General features: G+C 44.9%; 1 long non-coding RNA gene across 11 annotated transcripts in view; it reads right to left on the bottom strand.

The window, feature by feature from the left end:
* The window catches only part of LOC133234492 (uncharacterized), a 93,823-nt gene that overhangs the window by 31,330 nt on the left and 39,284 nt on the right, over positions 1 to 23,209 (bottom strand). For 4 of the 11 annotated variants that reach the window (XR_009732147.1, XR_009732156.1, XR_009732148.1 and 1 more), the window contains exons 3-5: positions 14,582 to 14,747; positions 12,758 to 13,077; positions 5,941 to 6,145 (exon numbers count right to left, since the gene is read on the bottom strand). This is a non-coding gene — a long non-coding RNA (uncharacterized LOC133234492). The remainder of the gene's footprint in view (positions 1 to 5,940; positions 6,146 to 12,757; positions 13,078 to 14,581; positions 14,748 to 23,209) is intronic. The other 7 variants (XR_009732149.1, XR_009732153.1, XR_009732151.1 and 4 more) reach the window with 4 other exon arrangements.

The raw sequence follows: 23,209 nt of genomic DNA, 5'->3' as shown, positions 1-23,209 counted from the left end.
CTTGACCGCTCTGAATGTCGGTTTTCCTACATGGAGCTAGAGAGTGCTCCAGGTGAAGGAAGGCTGAGAGGCCAGGGCCCCTCACATACCGCCCGAGGGAGTGGAAACAGGAACATTTCCCTGGAGGGTGATTTGTACCTTAGCGTGTACATTCCACTGGAGCCAGCAATTCACTTCCAGGAATTTATCCTACTAAAGTGCTCATGGGTATTTATTCTAATAAAGTGCTCATGGGTCTGCAAATGTGGTCAGAAAGTTGTTCTCTGCAGCACTGTTTGTGGTGTCAAACAATCTGCTATTAATAAAATGGTAGAACATTCATGAAATAGAATTCTATACAAACATTATGAAGGATGTTGTGGAGACTACTTAATGATACAGAAGGGTGTTTAAAATATATTTAAAAGGGATAGAAGCAAGTTCTAAAATAGGATCACAGTGATTCCACTATCGGAGAAGGAAATGGTAACTCACTCCAGTGTTCTTGGCTGGGAAATCCCATGGACAGAGGAGCCTAGTGGGCTACAGTCCATGGGGTCACAAAGAGTTGGACATGACCTAGTGACTAAACAATAACAACAATGATTCATATATATGATACATATATTCATATATATGATATATATATTCATATATATATATATATATACAGACACATATAGTGAGTGCTTCCCTGGTGGCTCAGATGGGAAAGAATTTGCCTGTAATACAGGAGACCTGGGTTCAATTCCTGGGTCAGGAAGATCCCCTGGAGAAGGAAATGGCTATCCACTCCAGTATTCTTGCCTGGGAAATCCCCTGGACAGAGGAGCCTGGCGGGCTGCATTCCATATTCCATGGGGTCCAAAGAGTCAGACACGACTGAGTGACTAACACACAACACATATACATACTCAGTCTTATAGGATCAAGACTGAAGAAAAAGATTTTAAGGACAAACATAAAATAATGGTTATTTAATGGTTACCACTAACAAATAATAATGTTAATAATGATTAATTGTGATGGGATCATGGTTATCTTTGTTGCCTTGTTTCTTTCATGGTTCTGATATTTCTACAATAAACATGGATTAAAGTTTCTCTCCACTGTTGATAAGTGGGGAGACGAATATAACATTTTAAGGGGAAAAAACGGGAACATAACCCATTTCATAGGATGTGGTGAGCGCCAATAGAATAGGGAACTTGAAACTTGTCAGCTTGAAAGCAGTCCCTCCACCTATGATGATGTTATTATTAATACAAACATCACGATGATCAACCCGGCACTTCATCTTCCCCAGACACCTCAAATGCCAGCCAATGTCCTCTCAAAAATGACTGAGTGGCTCTATTATTATGCCGAGCGACTAGTGTTCAGTACACGGCCATCAATCTTACGTCTGCTTATTTAATACAGTGGGAATTGGGAGGCTCTGTTTTTCTTAAGGATTAAAGATGTTCCTTAAAAGTCAATATTGGCATATCCGGACAGTCATTAATCTGCCTCTCCCCCGAGCCTCCCTCAAGCCTTGATACAGCGTCTGCACAAGCGCTGAGGGGGTTGCTGTGGACGACCTCCTGGAGCATTTGTATTAAGCAGCCGGAGCACTGGGTCTGCAGTGAATTTACTTCCCAGTTACTTTTTTTTTTAATCTGAGCCAATGGCAGAATTCGGAATACATCTTCCCTCATGACACTTGTACTAGCAGGAGGGCTGTCAGCTTGGATAAGAATGTTGGTGAGAGCAAGTGTTGCAGATTTTCTAAATGTTTTCACCCAGAAGGCCAACTATGTCAGATACTCTTGTGTCTACGCAGACAGGAGCAGTCACCTCTCTGTATGTGTGAGTCCTCAAAGGTGTATTTTTGTTGAACACATATCCCAAATTTACTGTGCTTTTGCATGTAAAAGAAACTGTGTTCTCTGCAGAATGAATGAATGAACAACCTAACCAATGGACAAGCAAAAAACTATGCCCTGTGACGTCACAGGAAGCTTTGTTACTGCAGACCCCTTGTAACTGGGGGGCAACCTTTGCTTCCAGGCCCAGAGAAGAGAGCAGACATCTTATTTTTTTGGTCTTACTTTTTAAAAATTTAAATTTTATTTATTTTTAATTGGAGGGTAATTGCTTTATAATATTGGGTTGGTTTCTGCCATATATCGACATGAATCAGCCAGAGGTATACATATGTCCCCTTGCTCTTGAACCTCCCTCCCACCTCCCGCCCCATCCCACCTCTCTAGGTTGTCATAGAGCACAGGATTTGAGCTGCCTGCGTCATATAGCAAATTTCCCCTGGCTGTCTAATTTTACATACGGTAACGAACATGTTTCAATGCTACTCTCTCAATCCGTCCTACCCTCTCTTTCCCCCACATGTCCACAAGTCTGTTCTCTAGAGAGCAGACATTTTTAAGGCTGACCTGCACCATCGGATTCTGGGCGAGTGCTGGCCAACAGCAAAGGGCACCCAGGCTGACAGCTCCACAAGCCGGCACAGGCATGGTCTAAGTGGCTGCCACCCTAACATCACCATGGTCGGCTCTGCCTGGGTCCTGGGAGCCTGGCCCGGATGATCAAATTCCCCAGCTGGCTTCACTGCTCTGCTCTCCACAGGGCCCTCGCCACCATCAAGCACGTATCTGCTCGGGAAACAGGTGTCAGGTGGGCCAGCAGGGACATCCCAAGTGCCTTCCCCAAACATTCAAAGTACAAAGAACTTGCAGTTCTGGAACCACAGCCCACAAGAAGGTGCAGAAGAGGAAATGAGGTATGAGCCAAGAGAATTCTTTTCACTGCCCAGGCGAAACTGTGACACAGCCTTTAGACTTAGATTCCAATGTTGTTGTCCTTCAGTCAGTAAGTTGGGTCCAACTCTTTGAGACCCCATGAACTGTAGCATGCCAGGCTTCCCTGTCCTTCACCATCTCCCAGAGTTTGCTCAAACTCATGCCCATTGAGTCGGTGATGCTGTTGAAGCATCTCATCCTCTGCCGCCCTTTTTTTCCTTTTGCTTTCAATCTTTCCCAGCATCAGGGTCTTTTCCAACGAGTCGGCTCTTTGTATCAGGTGGCCAAAGTACTGGAGCTTCAGCTTCAGGATCAGTCCTTCCAATGAATATTCAGGACTGATTTCCTTTAGGAATGACTGGTTTGATATCCTTGCTGTCTAAGAAAGGGACTCTCAAGAGTCTTCTCCAATACCACAATTCAAAAGCATCAATTCTTTGGTGCTCAGCTTTATGGTTCAACTCTCACATCTGTACATGACTACTGGAAAAACCATAGCTTTGACTAGATGGACCTTTGTCAGCAAAGGGATGTCTTTGCTTTTTAATATGCAGTATCCGATACCTACTGATCATGGGCCTTGGAGTTAGTGGGTGTGGGTTCAAGTTCTGCCTCAACCATCTAGGTATGTGGACTTGGGTAAATTTCTTAGCCTTATATGCCTTAGTTTCCTCATCTGTTAAAGTAGGTTAATAATAGCTGCCTCATCAAGTCACTGGGACAGTATAATAAGTTGAAACATGTAAATATTTTAAGGATATGCCTGGCCTAGAGTGAAACTGATTAGCTGATACCTATGAAAAAGCAAGAGAGTCCCAGAAAAACATCTATTTCTGCTTTATTGACTATGCCAAAGCCTTTGACTGTGTGGATCACAATCAACTGTGGAAAATTCTTCAAGAAATGGGAATCCCAGACCACCTGACCTGCCTCTGGAGAAACCTATATGCAGGTCAGGAAGCAACAGTTAGAAATGGACATGGAACAACAGACTGGTTCCAAATAGGAAAAGGAGTACGTCAAGGCTGTATATTGTCACCCTGCTTATTTAAATTATATGTAAAGTACACCATGAGAAACGCTGGGCTGGAAGAAGCATAAGCTGGAATCAAGATTGCCAGGAGAAATAGCAATAACCTCAGATATGCAGATGACACCACCCTTATGGCAGAAAGTGAAGAGAAACTAAAAAGCCTCTTAATGAAAGTGAAAGAGGAGAGTGAAAAAGTTGGCTTACAGCTCAACATTCAGAAAACGAATATCATGGCATCTGGTCCCATCACTTCATGGGAAATAGATGGGGAAACAGTGGAAACAGTGTCAGACTTTATTTTTGGGGGCTCCAAAACCACTGCAGATGGTGATTGCAGCCATGAAATTAAAAGATGCTTACTCCTTGGAAGGAAAGTTATGACAAACCTAGATGGCATATTCAAAAGCAGAGACATTACTTTGCCAACAAAGGTTTGTCTAGTCAAGGCTATGGTTTTTCCAGTGGTCATGTATGGATGTGAGAGTTGGACCACAAAGAAAGCTGAGCGCTGAAGAATTGATGCTTTTGAACTGTGGTGTTGAAGAAGACTCTTGAGAGTCCCTTGGACTGCAAGGAGGTCCAACCAGTCCATCCTAAAGGAGATCAGTCCTGGTTGTTCATTGGAAGGACTGATGGTAAAGCTGAAACTCTAATACTTCACCACCTCATGTGAAGAGCTGACTCATTGGAAAAGACTCTGATGCTGGGAGGGATTGGGGGCAGGAGGAGAAGGGGACGACAGAGGATGAGATGGCTGGATGGCTTCACCAGCTTGATGGACGTGAGTTTGAGTGAACTCCGGGAGTTGGTGATGGACAGGGAGGCCTGGCGTGCTGCGATTCATGGGGTTGCAAAGAGTCGGACACGACTGAACGACTGAAATGAACTGAACTGATTATTCTTATTGCCTATTACACCCTCAAGGAGGAGGAATAATTTTCATTACCCCTGTTACACTGATGAGGAAGCAGGTGGGGAGTGGCTGTGAGGTCCACACCTTATTTCTTTCCTGAGCCTTTGCCAGCAAAACAGATTGAATTTTTCTACGCACAATGGCGCCCTCTGTTGGCCATCTGGGATTAGCAATTCAGCTCTTAAATGAAGATGTTGCTGGGAGTTCAAAGCCCCTCAACCAGCTCTCAGCAAACCTCCTCCTAACTGGAACCAGCAGACCCCTACTGGACTCCACCAATGCTATATCATGTCTAGAAAGTCAGAAGTTTTCAAAAGACTGTCCTCCGAGGCACCGTAAACAATATACATGTTGGCTGCAAACTGTTATAAGACTGTCTCTGCAGGGTCCCGCCCCACCAGGATCCCCCAAGGAGAAGAAACTCAACCCTCCAGTCCTGTCTCAGCTGCTTGGCACACAAAATCTAGTCTACACCAACCCTGGACAAAGACACAAAAGAGAAAGATTAGGGGCAATATTATATAACCGATGACACAGGGTAAACGGTGGCAGTTGATGATGTAGGAAACATTTCTCCCCTTTTCCTCCCTATTCAACCCCAGTTTAGTTCTGGATGGGAATGTGCCCGCCTCTCAAACTCTCATGTGTTTAGTGTTGAAAATTTGGGAGAAAAACATTAGAAGAAAACAATAATCATCCACAATCACAATCACCATCATCAGTATTTTGCTGCATTTACCTTTTCAGGATCCATACATAATATTAGCATTAAAAAGTCATACTGTAGATAGAGTTTGCTTGCTGCTTTTCCCCCTGAACATTACATAATTGATGACTTTCTCTAGGTCTCTGAGGTATGACTGCTTGGTTACTGTTTTTTTTTTTTTAATTTAAATTTACTTTTAATTGGAGGATAGTTGTTTTAGAATATTATGCCGGTTTCTGCCATACAACATGAATCAGCCATAGGAAAACATATGTCCCTTACCTCTTGAACCTCCCTCCCACCTCCCACCCCATCCCACCCCTCTAGGTTGTCATAGAGCACTGGATTTGAGCTCCCTGTGTCCTAGAGCAAATTTCCCCTGGCTGTCTAATTTTACAAATGGTAATATATGCGTTTCAGTGCTACTCTCTCAATTTTGTCCCACCCTCCCCTTCCCTGTCTGTGTCTACAAGTCTGTTCTCTATGTCTGCAGCTGTGACTGGCTTGTTACCTAGGTCGATGGCAATTATCATCTCCAGTTCGCTGATTCTCTGAATGGCTGCAGCTGATGCCATGCTGTAGTGCAAAGGATCCTGGGAAATATGATGGATCTCTGGAATTCCCTCAGGGGTGAGATGTCTGGTTGGAGTTGCTGTACCCTTCAGGTTGGTTGTAACTGTGCAACCTTGGTGTGCTGGTGAAAGCCAGTGGGGTCTCTAAGGCACACAACAGGAGTGACTCAGCCCAGCCCATTTCATCAAACCTGTCCGTTCCATCAAGTTGATAGGAAAAGATGGCACCCATGCCTGGACTCACCCATTAGGACTCCTTACACCATTACTGGCACCAGGGCAGAACAAGTTGGCTTATGGCTAAATCAAGTTCCATTTTAACAGGGGACCCCAAGTTTCAGGAAAGTGATGATATGTTAAATGTGCAGAAAGAAATGAAGTACCCACCGCTACAGCTGGGGCTGTAGTTTCTTTCAATGCTATCCCATGGATATCAGAAAGGACCTGCTGAACCCTTAATTATCCTTACCCTTACAATTGCTGAACCCTTCAAGCAATCTAACTACTTTGCAGCAGATGTTAGATTTGCTAACAAGTAGCTTTCTCTGACGGAGAAGGCAATGGCACCCCACTCCAGTACTCTTGCCTGGAAAATCCCATGGATGGAGGAGCCTGGTGGGCTGCAGTCCATGGGATCACAAAGAGTTGGACACGACTGAGCGACTTCACTTTCACTTTTCACTTTCATGCACTGGAGAAGGCAATGTCACTCCACTCCAGTACTCTTGCCTGGAAAATCCCAGGGACGGGGGAGCCTGGTGGGCTGCCGTCTATGGTGTTGCAAAGAGTCGGACACGACTGAAGCGACTTAGCAGCAGCAGCAGCTTTCTCTCAGGGGCTTCCCCTCAGAGCGGTAAAGAATCCACCTGCAATGCAGGAGCCACAGAAAATGTGGGTTTGATCATTGGGTCAGGAAGATCCCCTGGAGAAGGGAATGGCAACCCACTCCAGTATTCTTGCCTGGAGAATTCCATGGACAGAGATGCCTGGTGGGCTACAGTCCATAGGGTCATAAAGAGTTGGACATGATGAAATATCTTAGCACACACACATGCAACTCTCTCTGAACAGTTTCCATTTTTCTCATATCCCATATATTTTGCTTTAGTTTATGCTAATTTTGTCCTTTTGAAAACTCTTCCCTACTAGATCCCAGGCAGTGCGATACACTGTAGTGTAGTCATTAAGAACATGGCTTTAGCGTGGCGAACCCACCTGAGCTTGAGATGTGCCTTTGTCCTCTCTAAACCTGCCTCCTTAACTATAAAGTGATAAGGCCTCCTATGGTTGTTGTAAGAACCGAGCTGGAAAATGCACGTGAGAGTGTCTAACAAAGTGCCTGGCCCAGTGTAAGCCCTCGGGAAGGATGGTTTGCATCACTGAACCAGGTGCTGTATCTTATTCATTCTCATGTCCTTGACCCTGGCCTGTTAGGTGCTTGCTGCTGCTGCTGCTAAGTCACTTCAGTCGTGTCCGACTCTGTGCGACCCCATAGACGGCAGCCCACCAGGCTCCCCCATACCTGGGATTCTCCAGGCAACAACACTGGAGTGGGTTGCCATTTCCTTCTCCAATGCATGAAAGTGAAAAGTGAAAGGGAAGTCACTCAGTCGTGTCTGACTCTTCGCGACCCCATGGACTGCAGCCCACCAGGCTCCTCCGTCCATGGGATTTTCCAGGCAAGAGTACTGGAGTGGGGTGCTATCGCCTTCTCCGTTAGGTGCTTAATCCTCACTATACTTCATTTAGACCTTCTGCTTTCTTCAGTGTCATTATCATCCTTGAGTACTCCATCTCCACTCCTCTGTATGTTTCCAGGGAAGAGGGACCATTGCCTTTTCATTTCACAAGTGCACACAATAACTGCTCAGTGAATGCAGATATGAACTGAGCAAGTAACAGCATCTTGGATCTCACAGAAAACAGTAAAATTTCTCAGACCTAACAGAAAGCCAAAGTCAGGCAACTGCAGAAGGAAAACCTATTGACAATAGGTTCTAACAATTAAGTTAGAACCTCAAGCGTTCTAAATTAATTTTTAGCCTTGATGTAAAGGATAAGAAGTAAGAATTTTGATGAATCCAATCATTGGTTTTATGTGTTTTGGACAGAACCTAAAATTGGTCACTCTAAAGCCATCACACATTAGAACAATCAGTTCGAGTATGACATTGGGTTTTGATCCATCAGTTGTGAGATGTGTAGCATTTAATCTATTGCTAATAAAAGTTTAAATACTGAAGTCTGAGCAGGAATTTTCTTGAAAGTCCCTTGGACAACAAGGATATCAAACTAGCCAGTTCTAAAGGAAATCAACCCTGAATATTCATTGGAAGGACTGATGCTGAAACTCCAATACTTGGGCCACCTGATGTGAAGAACTGACTCATTGGAAAAGACCCTGATGCTGGGAAAGATTAAAGACAGAAGGAGAAGGGGATCAACAGAGAACAAGATGGATGGCATCACCACCTCAGCAGACATGAATTTGAGCAAATTCCGGGAGATAGTGGAGGTCAGGGAAGCCTGGCATGCTGCAGTCCAAGGGGTCACAGAGTCCCACACGACTTAGCGTCTGAACAACAACAGCAGGAAGATTCAAGGTGATCCCTGACCAATGGTGTCATTTGTTCTCATTTACAATCAAATATGCTACTGAAAGCCAGAACTGAAGGGTTACCATGTGCTGGGACAGTGGCTGCAGTGAGAGCCCTTCTGCAGGGCATTCCCCTGGCAGGGGAAGGAGAGGGCTGAGACCTACGTGTGGGAAGATATTACTGCCACTGGGTGGATGTGTGTATACACGAGTACACACTCGGAAACGACCACAGGCTCCCTGAGGACTACATCCTGTCTCCTGCAGCATCTCACTCCTAAGATCTGGGCACACAGTACGTTTCCAGTATGTTTACGTGAAATAAACAAATGAATGGAATCCTGTGTATCTTGGTGTTTATGCCTCCTCAACATTTTAGAGATAATCTTCCCCTCTCATGAGGTTATTCTGATAGCCAAGCTTCCATAAAAGCTTGAAAAATAAATTGAAAGTAGCACTAAATTCTATTATTTGTAATATAAGCCAGGCTAACCTGGCTAGAATTTTCTTCTGTCTAGGACAATGGGCTGCAACAGTTATTTTTAATGTTTCTGTCACATCCCTACCTACCTGTGTGCTAGCTAGGGCGCCCTCGTGTGTCACTTTATTGTAGTATCACCCTCAGCCTTCGAAAAACTGGACTGACCAGTATCTGACAAACACCATGTGAAATGCTTCGTTTAGCTGCTTGTCTTCACTTTGGCTTTCAAAGCTCCACCAACGTCCAAAAATGTCTCCAAAGGTCAAGCAACACTTTGGTCCTTCTGTCGGAATGGGCTGTTAGCCTTTGCTGATAGAAATATACCAGAAACTAATACGATATTGTATGGGGCTGGCCAAAAACTTTGCATTCAGTTCTGAAAGATGGTATGAAAAACCCAAACAAACTTTTTGGCCAACCCAATAAATCAACTATATTTCAGTTTAAAAAAAAGAAAAAGGAAAAAAAAAGAAAACCATTTTTGAGCTGAAAGTCAAGCTCCTATGGTGGGGCCCAGCACTGGAATGAAAAGAATGAAAACAGATCTTCATTGTGGGCTGCACTCCTGTGTTTTATGACTTTATTTCTTAAGTCATTGCTTAGCCATTTGCTTTATTTCTTAAGTGTCAGTGCTTAGCCACTCCATCATGTCCAACCTTTTGCGACCCCATGGACTGCAGCCCACCAGGTCCATAGGATTCTCCAGGCAAGAGTACTGGAGTGGGTCGCCATTCCCTTCTCCAGGGGATCTTCCCTACCCAGGGATCGAACTTGTCTCCTGCATTTCAGGCAGATTCTGAGCCACCAGGGAAGCCCCTTAAGTCATTGCACCATAAACCTTATTCACTCAGGAACTGGAGACCCACCCAATTCTCTCCTAGGTCAGAGTAACAGCCCCCTTAAGCCCAGACATAATGCAGCTGCCGACAGCTTTGAGACTGGTCAGCTGAGAAGGCCAGAACACTGGAACACGCCCAGGCTGACACACCACAACCTCCCCGTAGTCAGGTTTGGAAAGATCTCTGATGCCCAACAGTTCTTCTGATGGAAAAAGAAAGTGAATCCCACAGGGTTTTGTATTGGCTGGTACAATCCAATTTGGACCCATTGAGTAGTTTATGGTTCTTTCTCCAAGAGGAACTCCAGTCACAGAATTGCTGTAAATTGCATTTGAGAAGGATGGGGAGGAGGCCAGAAGTCTCTTTAACAGCCCAGGATGTGTGCTGACTTCTAATCCATTTTGAGAAGAATAGTTGCAACTGTAGCCCCCCAGGTTCCTCTGTTCATGGGATTCTCCAGGCAAGAATACTGGAGTGGGTTGCCATTCCCTTCTCCAGGGGATCTTCCTGAACCAGGGATCGAACCCGGGTGTCCCACAATGCAGGCAGATTCTTTACTGTCTGAGCCACCAGGGAAGCCCCAGTTTCAGAGCATGGAATCTGAAATGCCTAGTATGCTTTCTGGGGCAGACTTGCAGGCAGTTTTTGCTCAGCATTGCTATCATACAGATCGCTAACAAAGCCAGCGATCTCGAGTTTATCTTGCTACAGACTGTCACATGACCCAGACAGAAACTCTGTGGCTTGACCACTAACAGTGTCCCTACCATTGGCCATCAGTACTCAAAAAGGACAGCAAAGATGGGTGTGCTGGGTACCATCCATCCACTAATGATAAAACAACTCAGCAGACACTTTGCTTTGGGTGGTCCTGAGACCATCTTTCTGTGAGCGAGTTGGCAAGTGTCACCTGCATTTTTACAGAATGCAGGCTTTGTCTGATTTTGTTTGTTATGCAGCTGAGTGAGTTCAATTATGCTGAACTCTGACTCTCACCCAAGGCCTAAATCCCAAGCTCTCATCAGGCCTCTGAGAGCCTCCAAGAGGCCTGGGAAGATTCCACACTTGGATCTGTTGTTCACTTGCTGTCAGATTGAGTTAATACACTGGGGATCAATGGCTTTCAGTTCAAGTTAACATTTGGAAGGAGCCGTCCCCTGCTCAAATAAGCCACCAAACAATAGCCTAGATTAGTGGTTACTATGATTTCAAATCTCAAGACAAACAACTCAGCTGACATTCCCTACCACCTGCTTCCCCTACCCCAGCTTCATTTGACGTTCACAGGGACTAATGGGTGAGGCTGGCTCTACAAACAAGGGCATTGCCTTAAAACCTGAAGGGCATCTGCAAGCCCAGCCCTGGTACCGCTGCCGGAATCTGGGTCTTGTCCAGGACCTTAACTCCTGGGACCTCTGGGAAAGATGAGGACAAATCAGGGGAATTCAGGAACACAGCAAGTTCCTGTCTTCTTGGGCTGAAGTCCAAGTGCAGCTGTCAGAACCATGAACGAGAGTGGACACTGACCTGGGTCACCACTGTGAATGGCTTTGTCCTTGCTCACCCGGGCATGGACCAAGTGGCCTGCCCCAGCCTTCCCAGCTTGTCCTTGGGAGCGGGCATCATTGTGACCACAAGAGGGCAGCAAAAGCCAGTGATGATGGCATAAGACACAGCTGTCTGCTACGAAATCAAGTGAAATAAATATATATAAAAAAAGAATCAGCACAGATCAAAGCCCTGAGCACTGTGTTCAAGGCAGCAGAATGAAGGAAGAAGTCCAAGAAGCTATCAATGAGAACACAGTTTCTACTTTTATGTGATGTCGAGATGAGGAAGATTGCTGGTAATTATCTAAAACAGAATCTTAACATTGTATGTGCCCTGGACCCCTTTGGTAGTCTAATGCAGCTATGGAAGTCATATTTTTACCTGCATAAAAGGAAATGCATAGGATTGCAACGGAAACCAATTATGTTGCAAATGCAGTTATCAAATTATGAAAAAACTGTGATATGGCAATTCGTATGTGTCTTCATTAGCAACTCAAGGAACAAAATGGCAGACCTCTGCCTGGAATTTTGAAGTGGTGATCTGGGTATAGGATATTTCTGAGATATCAGGAAGGAACTTCAGTGTGACATGAAAATGCCTGATTTCTCTGGACAGCCACAAAATCACCGGGTCTGCTGACATGGTGCAGCATTTCCACTGCATTCATAATGAAAGGCAAAGCTCAATTTTAGTTTGAAGCTATGAAAATTAAAAAATAAATTTTTTTCCCACCCAATTTCATGGATCCTCTGAATTTTCTCCATAGACCTCAAGGGGCCCATGAAGGCCTCTGGAGAATCAGAGGCAGAGAGTCCATAGGGGGTGGGAACCTCCAAAGGGGACCCAGGGTCTCCTCTGCCCTCCTGCATCCACAGACCCCCGCTCACTCCTCTTCCTCAGCAGAAGCTGCCCAGGGTGACCTGTGTGACTTTCACTGATGAGGTTTCTGGTCCCTGAAGTGGGGCTTATGAAAGATTTAGTACATGGCCAGGAGGCTAAACCACCGGGACAGTTCTGGCAGCCACCTGAAGGGCTTGCTGTTAGCACCCTGTCAGCAGCAGGATGAAACCTTGGTGTGCTTGCCAGGCTCGGGTCTGACTAACAGCACTTGGGAAGGGCACATGCCAGGGAGGCTCACAGGAGACAGGCAGCACTCCCTGAAGCCAAGGAAACTCCTTGGGAGGTGGGAGGGTGCTCACTGCATCCCCTCAAGGCCATCAACTGAATCCACATGGCAGCCTGGCCATTTCTCCCAGCAGAGGAGTCAGTGTTAAACAGAAAGCTACCTGGTAAGCACTGAACTGAGGTGTGGCTAAGCCATGCTCTACCAAGCACTTCCTGTGAGTAGCAACAGACGCCTCCATGCAAAGCATCTTGGTAATCGTCACACCTCCACTCTGGGCATTCTGCAAATGGGAGTCAGGAGAAGCCATGCTCTACCAAGCACTTCCTGTGAGTAGCGACAGACGCCTCCATGCAAAGCATCTTGGTAATCGTCACACCTCCACTCTGGGCATTCTGCAGATGGGAGTCAGGAGTCCTGGGTTCCAGCCTGGCTTTGGGATTTGGGCAGGTTCCTTTCTCTCTCGAGCCTCTGTTTCTGCATCTAAAATGAAAGGCCAGTGTGAGTTTGATGTATGAAGCAGGGCACCCAAAGCCGATGCTCTGTGACACCTGGAGGGATAGGGTGGGGAGGGATGTTGGGTTCAAAATGGGGGGGACACATGTACCCCTACAGCTGGTTCATATTGATGTATGGCAAAAAAATCTCAATATTGTAAAGTAATTATCCTCCAATTAAAATGAAATATAAATTTATTTACTTATTAAATAAATTAATAAATAATAAAATAAAATGAGAAGCCGCCCACAATGAACCTCAAGCCCCTTTCAGCTCCTACCTGCTACAAACAGTGGTATGTTCCCGGGCCAGCCAGCAGCTGCGGCTCTGCCCCTATCCTTCCCAACCTTCAAGAAAACCGCTCAGGCGCAGTTTTCACACATGAAAAGCAGCGATCACTGTGGACATAGTTGTTCCTCACTAAAGGCAGCTCAGGCCCTTCTGGCAGGAGCCCAAACCTGGCAAGTTTCATTTTTATTTATTTATTTTTGATCTCAATAGGTTTATGTTTTTGTTTCATTTTGTTTGTTTGTTGGCCATGGTACGCAGCTTGTGGGATCCTAGTCAGGGAATCCTAGTCAGGCAAGGTTTAATAAATGTCTTGGACCCAAGATGAAATCTCCAATCTGAGCCCTCCATAAAAAACCTGGGTGCTTCCTGGTTGCTCCAGTGGTTAAGACTCTGCACTTGCAATGCAAGGAGTGTGGGTTTGATTGCCTGGTCGGTGAAATAAGATCCCACATGCCACGAGGTGTGGCAAAAATGTCAAAAGAGGAAGAAAGAAACCTGGGGCTGGCTGTTGACCCTGGCTGCCCATCCACTCAGAAGCAGAGTGAATTCCCAGACTTCACATGAGTGTCAGGAAGGGGTTAGTGGAGTGAGGGACCTGGTTCTCTCCCCACCATGACAGGCAGTGGCTGGAATGAAACCTCAGGGACACGGCAGGGAGGTGGCCCCACGGCAGGCATGTCCCGGAGACATGGCCACGCTGTACTTGTGACCACCAGAGGCTGCCTCCGGCCAACAACGTGACCAGCTTCCCTGACAAACATCACCCAGCAGTGAGCAGCCTGCCCAAGGCTCCACCACAAATCCCTGGGCATTTACCCAGCCAGGCACATCTCCCTGATGCCAGGGAGCTTTTTCAGAAATCTCACTGTGATGCCCGAAGTCAAAGGAGTCGGACAAATTCCAAGCATGCTTGGTTTACACAGCACAGTGATCTGTCCAGAAGGACTGGACCCCCACACTCAGGGGCAGGCTGGGTGCTCATAACAGACCCAGCGGTGGGCAGGGGAGAGGCTGGCGGTCCCATTTTCCAGAGGAGGAAACAAGCTCAGAGAGGCTCACTGCCTGTCCTGGGTTGCACAGCTAGGAAGGGGCCAGAGCTTAGGTCTCCTTCCTCCTGTGACAGTGTTCTCCCCACCGCAGGAAAATATAAGATAATCCATATTTTCAAGTCAGTTTGCTCCCGTGGACCAGTCCCTACCTTGTATGCAGGCAGGCCCGCGTCCTCCTAGACCTCTCCCAGGGAGAAGCTGCCACCAAGGAGGAAGGTCACCGTGTCCTTCAGCTGCTCCGAGGACTCCTCCAGCGAGGGCAGGCTACCTGTGTACACGCTGAACTCACACTCCCCAAACTGGGGACAGCCCATCCTGGGGACACAAAGGAAAGCTCGTAGGCCCCCAGACTCAATATGGACTCTGAAAATGCACTTTTTCTTATTTATCAGATGAAAGCTTTTAAAAAAAAAAATTGTGGCAATATGTGTGTGTGTGTGTGTGTGTATATATATATATCATAAAATTCACCATTTTAACCATTTTAAAGTATACAATTCTGTAGCATTAATTACATTCACAAAATTGTGCAACTGTCATCACCATTCATTTCCAAAACTGTTTCATCATCCCAGACAGAAACTCTGTGCTTAAACAAGAACTCTCCAATTGCACCACCCTCCCTGGCTCCTGGTAACCTTAGTTCTACTTTCTGTCTATGAATTTGCCTCTTCCTGGAACCTCATGGAAGCAGAATCACACAATACTGGATAATGCGTTTTTAAAAAGAGCTGGGCAGAGAGAAGAGGACGTCCGGGTCTGAAATTTCAGGTACCAGCATCAAGGCGGGGAGCACAGGGTTGAGCAGAGGGCCTTGTTAGTATCTTTCAAATCTTGCCAGACTGGAAACTATTAAATCAGCGTGAAGATAACGTTGCTCCTGTCTCCACTCTATTATATTTCCTGGAACCTGGACCAGAAACCAGCCAAACCAGCAAGAAAAAAACAATGGTGCCCTCTCTGCCATGGAGGCAGGACTCACAGACCAAAGGGATGAGGAAGCTCTCAGTGCCAGCAGTGGAGAGACCTTCTCTTTCTCAGAAAAACTCTGCAGGGTTGAAAGTCTTTGGTTACAAGCCTATTCTTCATTCACTCCAAAACCATTTTGCTGAGTCATCCCACCTTGCCCGACACAGGTCAGATGACCACTATAGGGACGGACAGGACACCAGCCAGCCTTTCAGAAGCTTGAAATCCTACATCGGCAGTTGAGACGCCACTGAAATCAGATGCTTGCAATACAGAGCAGTGAGTGCCAACTGCCTAGATAGAGGAATGACTAAGAGAAGGGAGAAATCCATTCTCTCCCACAGATGGATGGGGTTCTGAAGGATGAATAGGAGTTCGCCAGTTGGAGGAGGAAGAAAGCACATCCTAGGCAAAGGAAGCAGCATGTAAACAGCATGGAGGCATTGAGATCCGAGGAGCCCCTGAGATGGCAGTGTGGGAGGGATGAGTCAAGGAGCTGACACTGGGCTTATGTGGGGGCTCTGAAGGACCCTCCGACTCCTGGAATCCACAAATGATAACAGAAGAATGCTTCTGGGGGCTTCTCTATGGGGAGAGTGTTAGGTATGACCAGAGTGTCGGGGTGGGGTAAGCACTGGGCCAGGGCGTGGTCACTACTGGCCTGATACCGGGTAAAGGACGAGTCACGAGAAGGCGCCGAAGAACTTTAAATGAGGAAGTCACGTGATCAGATGCGGACAAAGTCACTCCAGTGGGAGAGAAGCAGATGGGAATGAGGGGTGGAGGGGAGAGGAGGAGGGAGTAAGTGGCACCAGGGAACAGTTAAGACGTCCTCGGAGTTTAGGGAGAGGGACGTGAGCCTGAGCCAGGAGGCCCGGAGAAACGGCTCCCCAGAGCACTACTGTGGAAGCAGAGTCAGTGGGGCCATTTATTCCAGAGGTTGTATTTTAAAAGGCTGGGAGAGGGCTTCCCTGGTGGCTCCGAGGTAAAGAATCTGCCTGCCAATGCAGGAGACACGGGTTCTATCGCTGGTCTGGGAAGATCCTACGTGCCACAGAGCAGCTAAGCCCCTGTATCACAACTGTTCAGCCTGTGCCCTAGAGCCCGGGAGCCACACACCCTAGTGCCAGTGCTCCACAAACAGGAAAAGCTACTGCAATGAGAAGCCTTCGCACTGCAACTAGAGTAGCCCCCGCCCGCGCTCCACAACTAGAGGAAATGCCCCAGCAGCAACGAAGACCCAGCACAGCCAAAAATAAACAAACATAACTATTTTTTTAAAAAAGGCTGGGAGAGCATTCATGACAATATTAACAATGTTTATCTCTGGGTGTTGGTAATGTGCTTAGTCTCTCAGTCGTGGCAACACCAATAAAGCCTTGCCTGAATTTCTTGACCTGGCAGAGGACAGGGGTCAGAGTGGGAACATGGGGTGGGCAGCTCCTTCCTGCGCAAGTCATGAGTGAGGCTCCGTGCCGGGCACCCACGGTCCCCAAGGCAGGACAGAGTGATCCCTGGTGACAGACGCACCTGGCTGCAGCATCTGGCCACTCCCAAGCTTTAACCCCAAAACTCAGGTGTTTTACCTGGTGCCTGGAACAGTGGCCAGAGTGGGCAATTCCACTTGTCTGGCTCACTTTGGCCCAGCAGCAGCAGAGGGCCACTGTTGGCCTGGCATGCATGCCAAGTCATGTCTGACTCTTTGCGATCCCATGGATTGTAGCCTGCCAGGCTCCTCTGTCCATGGGATTCTCCAGGCAAGAATACTGGAGTGGGTTGCCGTGCCCTCCTCCAGGGGATCTTCCCAACCTAGGGACTGAACCCAAGTCTCTTATGTCTCTTGCATTTGCAGGCGGGTTCCGTACCACTAGCGCCACTTAAATGGGGGAAACCTGGCAGAGCTTTTCAAAGGCCAGAGCAAGGTGCCTGGGCGGGACCACCACACTGGCTGGCTGGAGCCCTGAATTTGCTGAGAAAAGGGAAGAATGCAGTCTATTCCTTCTTGGAGAGCCTTTATAATTCAACTTTTTATTGAAGCATAACACACACAGAAAAATGCACCTATGTGTACAGCTTAATGAACTTTCATGAGATGACCAGACCCGTGGAGCCAGCATCCTGGTAAAGGCACAGAGTGTTAGCAGCATCCCAGGATCCTGCCCCCCATGTCCCTTCCAGTCAGCCCCCTCCACAGCCCTCATGATGGTGACCACTACCCTGACTTCTAACACGACATATCACGTTTGCCTGTTCTTCACACGTGTTCTTCCTGTGAATCATACAGCATGTGTCTTTTGAGGCTACCTTTCTTTGCTCACCAATAGCAGGTTCATTCTCACTGATGTGTGGTATACTCATTGCTGTTCAGTTGCTCAGTCATGTCCAACTCTTTGCAACCCCATGGACTGCAGCACACCAGGCTTCCCTGTCCTTCACTATCTCCCGGAGTTTGCTCATGTCCATGGAGTCGGTGATGTCATCCAACCATCTCATCCTCTGTCGTCCCCTTCTCTTGTTACCTTCAATCTTTCCCATCATGATGGTCTTTTCCAGTGAGTCAGCTATTTGCATCAGGTGGCCAAAGTACTGAAGCTTCAGCATCAGCATCAGTCCTTCCAGTGAATATTCAGGGTTGATTTTCTTTAGGTACACTCATTACCATACTGCTTTTATCCCAAACTATTGCTGATGGACATTGGAATCCTTTCCAGCGTAGGGCTATTACCAATGGTGCCACCAAGAACACTTGAGTACATTCGTTTTGTGCACACACATGCCCAGTGCTGTTTGGCACACACCTACAATTATAGGAAATACACTTGCTCATCTTTAGTGAAAAGTGAAAGTGAAGTCGCTCAGTCATGTCCAGCTCTTTGCAACCCTGTGGACTGTAGCATACCAGGCTCCTCTGTCCAAGGGATTTTCCAGGCAAGAGTACTGGAGTGGGTTGCCATTTCCTTCTCCAGGGGATCTTCCTGACCCAGGGATCAAACCCAGGTCTCCCACATTGTAGGCAGACACTACTGTCTGAGCCAATACTGCTAAGCAGGTTCCAAGGTGGTTGTGATATTGACCAGTGTTCTTGGCCTTCCCCAGTCAACAGAAATTAATAAGAGGCCAGGCCAAGACACTCAGGCAAGGCTTCATTGGTGTTCTGTGGTTGCAGGAGGGAGCAAAAACAAGTAACAGGTCCCTTGGCTCACACCTGAGACTGGGTGAGCTGGTTCCTTATATGGGGTGAGAGTAGGGGTGTGTCCAGGGGTCAAGCAGGACAGTGGCTTCAGTGTTTTGCCCACCTCTTTATGGTGTTGAGTGCACGGGGCATGTGCAGTACCCTGCTTTTGCTCCTGACACACAATTTTTGCTCCCAGCTCTTTAGAAGTGGCAGTTGGGTGTTTTGGTCTTTTTTGTATTTTTGCCCAGAATTTACCCCAGTTGCGCACACACACACAGCTGTTTTTAGTCCCATGTAGTTTCTCTGCATGTTGTTGCTTGAGGAGATGTTTGCCTGGATGCAAGCAGTCCAGCACTTCAGTACAGGGTCCCAGGTCCCAGTCCGTCTGTTTCACGGATTGACATACCCAACAGGGGCGTGTGAGCTCTTGGTTGCTCTGTATCCTCTTCAACACTTGGTATGGCCTGCCTTTTTCATTCCAGCCTTTCCAGTGGCATCAAATGGGGATTTTAATTTGCATTGCCCCGATGAGTAATGCAATGAGTGCCTTTTTGTATGTTTTATTGCCCATTTGGGTATCCTTTTTGGGAAAGAGACGGTTCACACTTTTTGTATGAGCAGGTTCTTAACTGAGCAGGTTCAAGGAATCCTTGACTCCCTCCAGAGACATAGTTTTAGAGGAAGATCATCCTGCCATGCCCACCACTTGCAGGACACATTCTCCTCTGGGGGCAACCAGCCCGTCTCTGGAATGGGAAATCCTTTGGTTCTAGAGGCAAACAAACCAGGTTTGAATTCCAATTCTGCCTCTGACCAGTGCTATGACCCCGGGCTTGCTTTTGCCATGGATTAGATGATAGCAATCATACATACCTCAAAGAGAACTCTGTGAGTCCTTTCCTATATGTGAATTACCCAACACGTGGGTGCTCAGGAAGTAGGGGTTGGAGTTACATTCATCCAGTGAATCTTGCGAGGACATTTAAAATTCTTATACAAGGATTTCCCTGGGGGTCCAGTGGTTCCAATGAAGGGGGCGCAGGTTTGATCCTCACTCAGGGAACTAAGATCCCACATGCCACATGGCATGGCCAATAAGATAAAATAAGATTATGGTAAATAAGAAATATTTAATGATATTAAAAGATGTTTTGGATGTATCATTAAAGGAACATTACTAGTTAAGAAAATAGTATTCTCAGCATATTCTCCTTTTTAAAGAAGATAAGGGAAAGAACTAGAAGGATATCCATTTTATTGCCATATAGTTGTTCGCAATAGTCTCCTATAATCCTTTGTATTTCTGTATTGTCTGTTGTAACCTCTCTTTTTTCATTTCTAATTTTGTTGATTTGATTCTTCTTTTTTTCTTGATGAGTCTGGCTAAAGGTTTGTCAATTTTGCTTATCTTCTCAAAGAACCAGCACTTAGTTTTATTAATCTTACTATTGTTTCTTTCATTTCTTTTTCACCTGTTTCTGCTCAGATCTTTATGATTTCTTTCCTTCTACTAATTTGGGGTTTTTTTTGTGTGTGTGTTGTTCTTCTTCTTTTTCCAGCTGTTTTTGGTGTAAAGTTAGGTTGTCTATTCCATGTTTTTCTTGTTTCTTGAGATAGGATTGTACTGCTATAAACTTCCCTCTTAGAACGGTTTTTCCTGCATCCCATAGGTTTTGAGTCATGTTTTCATTGTCATTTGTTTCTAGAAATTTTTTCATTTCCCTTTTGATTTCTTCAGTAACCTGTTGGTTACTTAGAAATGTATTGCTTAATCTCCACGTGCTTGTGTTTCTTACAGTTTTTTTTTTCTTGTAATTGATATCTAGTCTCATAGCATTGTGGTTGGAGAAGATGCTTGATATGATTTCAATTTTCTTAAATTTACTGAGGTTTGATTTGTGACCCAAGATGTGATTTATCCTGGAGAATGTTCCATGTGCACTTGAGAAGGTGTATTCTTCTGCATTTCTATGGAATGTCCTGAAGATATCAATGAGATCCATCTTGTCTAATGTATTATTTAAGACATTCCTTATTAATTTTCTGTTTTGATGATCTGTCCATTGGTGTGAGTGGGGTGTTAAAGTCTCCCACTATTATTGTGTTACTGTCAACTTCTCCTTTTATGTCTGTTAGTGTTTGTCTTATGTATTGAGGTGCTCCTATGTTGGGTGCATAGATATTTACAATTGTGTCTTCCTCTTGGATTGATCCCTTGATCATTATGTAGTGTCTTTCCTTATCTCTTGTAATCTTCCTTATTTTAAGGTCTATTTTGTCTGACATGAGGATTGCTACTCCAGCTTTCTTTTGCTTCCCATTTGAATGGAATATATTTTTCCATCCTCTCACTTTCAGTCTATATGTGCCTTTAGGTCTGAAGTGGGTTTCTTGTAGACAGAATACATATGGGTCTTGTTTTTTTATCCATTCAGCTAGTCTAGGTCTTTTGGTTGGAGCATTAAATCCATTTACATTTAAAGTAACTGTTGATATATATGTTTCTATTGCCATTTTCTTAATTGTTTGGGGTTGATTTTATAGATCTTTTTTCTCCTCTTGTATTTCTTGACTATATAACATTTGTTGTAAAGCTGGTTTGGTGGTACTGAATTCTCTTAACTTTTACTTGTCTTAAAAGCTTTTTATTTCTCCATCAATTTTGCATGAGATCCTTGCTGGGTACAGTAATCTTGGTTGTCAATGTTTCCCTTTCAGTGCTTTAAATATATCCTGCCATTCCCTTCTGGGCTGCAGAGTTTCTACTGAAAAATCAGCTGTTAAACTGGCAATAAAATGGATAACCTGGAAGATATAGACAAATTCTTAGAAAAGTTCAATCTTCCAAGACTGAACCAGAAAGAAATAGAAATTATGAACAACACAATTACAAGCACTGAAATTTAAGCAGTGATCAAAAATCTCCCAAAAAACAAAAGTCCAGGACCAGATGGCTCCACAGGTGAAATCTATCAAACATTTAGAGAAGAGCTAATGTCTATCCTTCTAAAACTCTTTCAAACAATTGCAGAGGAAGGAACACTTCCAAGCTCATTCTACGAGGCCACCATCACGCCAATAACAAAACCAGACAAAGACAACACAAAAAAAGAAAACTAAGGCCAATATCACTGATGAAATAGATGCAAAAATCCTCAACAAAATTTTAGCAAACAGAATTTAGCAACACATCAAAAAGCTCATATACCATGATCAAATTGGGTTTATTCCAGGGATGCAAGGATTCTTCAGTATAGGCAAATCACTCAGTGTGATACACCATATTAACAAATTGAAAGATAAAAACTATATGATATTCAATATAGTTTTGGAAGTTTTGGCCACAGCAGTCAGAGCAGAAAAAGAAATAAAAGGAATCCAAATTGGAAAAGAAGAAGTAAAACTCTCACTGTTTGCAGATGACATGATCATCTACATAGAAAACCCTAAAGACTCCACCAGAAAATTACTAGAGCTAGTCAATGAATATAGTAAAGTTGCAGGATATAAAATCAACACACAGAAATCCCTTGCATTCCTATACACTAATAATGAGAAAATAGAAAGATAAATTAAGGAAACAATTCCATTCACCATTGCAACGAAAAGAGTAAAATACTTAGGAATATATCTACCTAAAGAAACAAAAGACCTATATATATAAAACTATAAAACACTGGTGAAAGAAATCAAAGAGGACACTAATAGATGAAGAAATATACCGTGTCCATGGACTGGAAGAATCAATATAGTGAAAGTGAGTATTCTACCCAAAGCAATCTATAGATTCAATGCAATCCCTATCAAGCTACCAACAATATTTTTCACAGAGCTAGAACAAATAATTTCATGATTTGTATGGAAATACAAAAAACCTCGAATAGCCAAAGCAATCTTGAGAAAGAAGAATGGAACTGGAGGAATCAACCTGCCTGACTTCAGGCTCTACTACAAAGCCACAGTCATCAAGACAGTATGGTACTAGCACAAAGACAGAAATATAGATCAATGGAACAAAATAGAAGCCCAGAGATAAATCCACACACCTATAGACACCTTATCTTTGACAAAGGAGGCAAGAATATATAATGGATTAAAGACAATCTCTTTAACAAGTGGTGCTGGGAAAACTGGTCAACCACTTGTAAAAGAATGAAAGTAGAACACTTTCTAACACCATACACAAAAGTAAACTCAAAATGGATTAAAGATCTAAACGTAAGACCAGAAACTATAAAACTCCTAGAGGAGAACATAGGCAAAACACTCTCTGACATACATCACAGCAGGATCCTCTATGACCCCCCTCCCAGAATATTGGAAATAAAAGCAAAAATAAACAAATGGGACCTAATTAGAATTAAAAGCTTCTGCACAACAAAGGAAACTATAAGCAAGGTAAAGAGACAGCCTTCAGAATGGGAGAAAATAATAGCAAATGAAGCAACTGACAAATAATTAATCTCTAAAATATACAAGCAACTCCTGCAGCTCAACTCCAGAAAAATAAATGACCCAATCAAAAAATGGGCCAAAGAACTAAACAGACATTTCTCCAAAGAAGACATACAGATGGCTAACAAACACATGAAAAGATGCTCAACATCACTAGAGAAATGCAAATCAAAACCAC

This window comes from Bos javanicus, chromosome 21 (assembly GCF_032452875.1).
Source record: "Bos javanicus breed banteng chromosome 21, ARS-OSU_banteng_1.0, whole genome shotgun sequence".
Lineage (NCBI taxonomy): Eukaryota > Metazoa > Chordata > Mammalia > Artiodactyla > Bovidae > Bos > Bos javanicus.
Note: the sequence above shows the minus strand (reverse complement) of the source record. Positions and strands in the feature narration are given on the sequence as shown.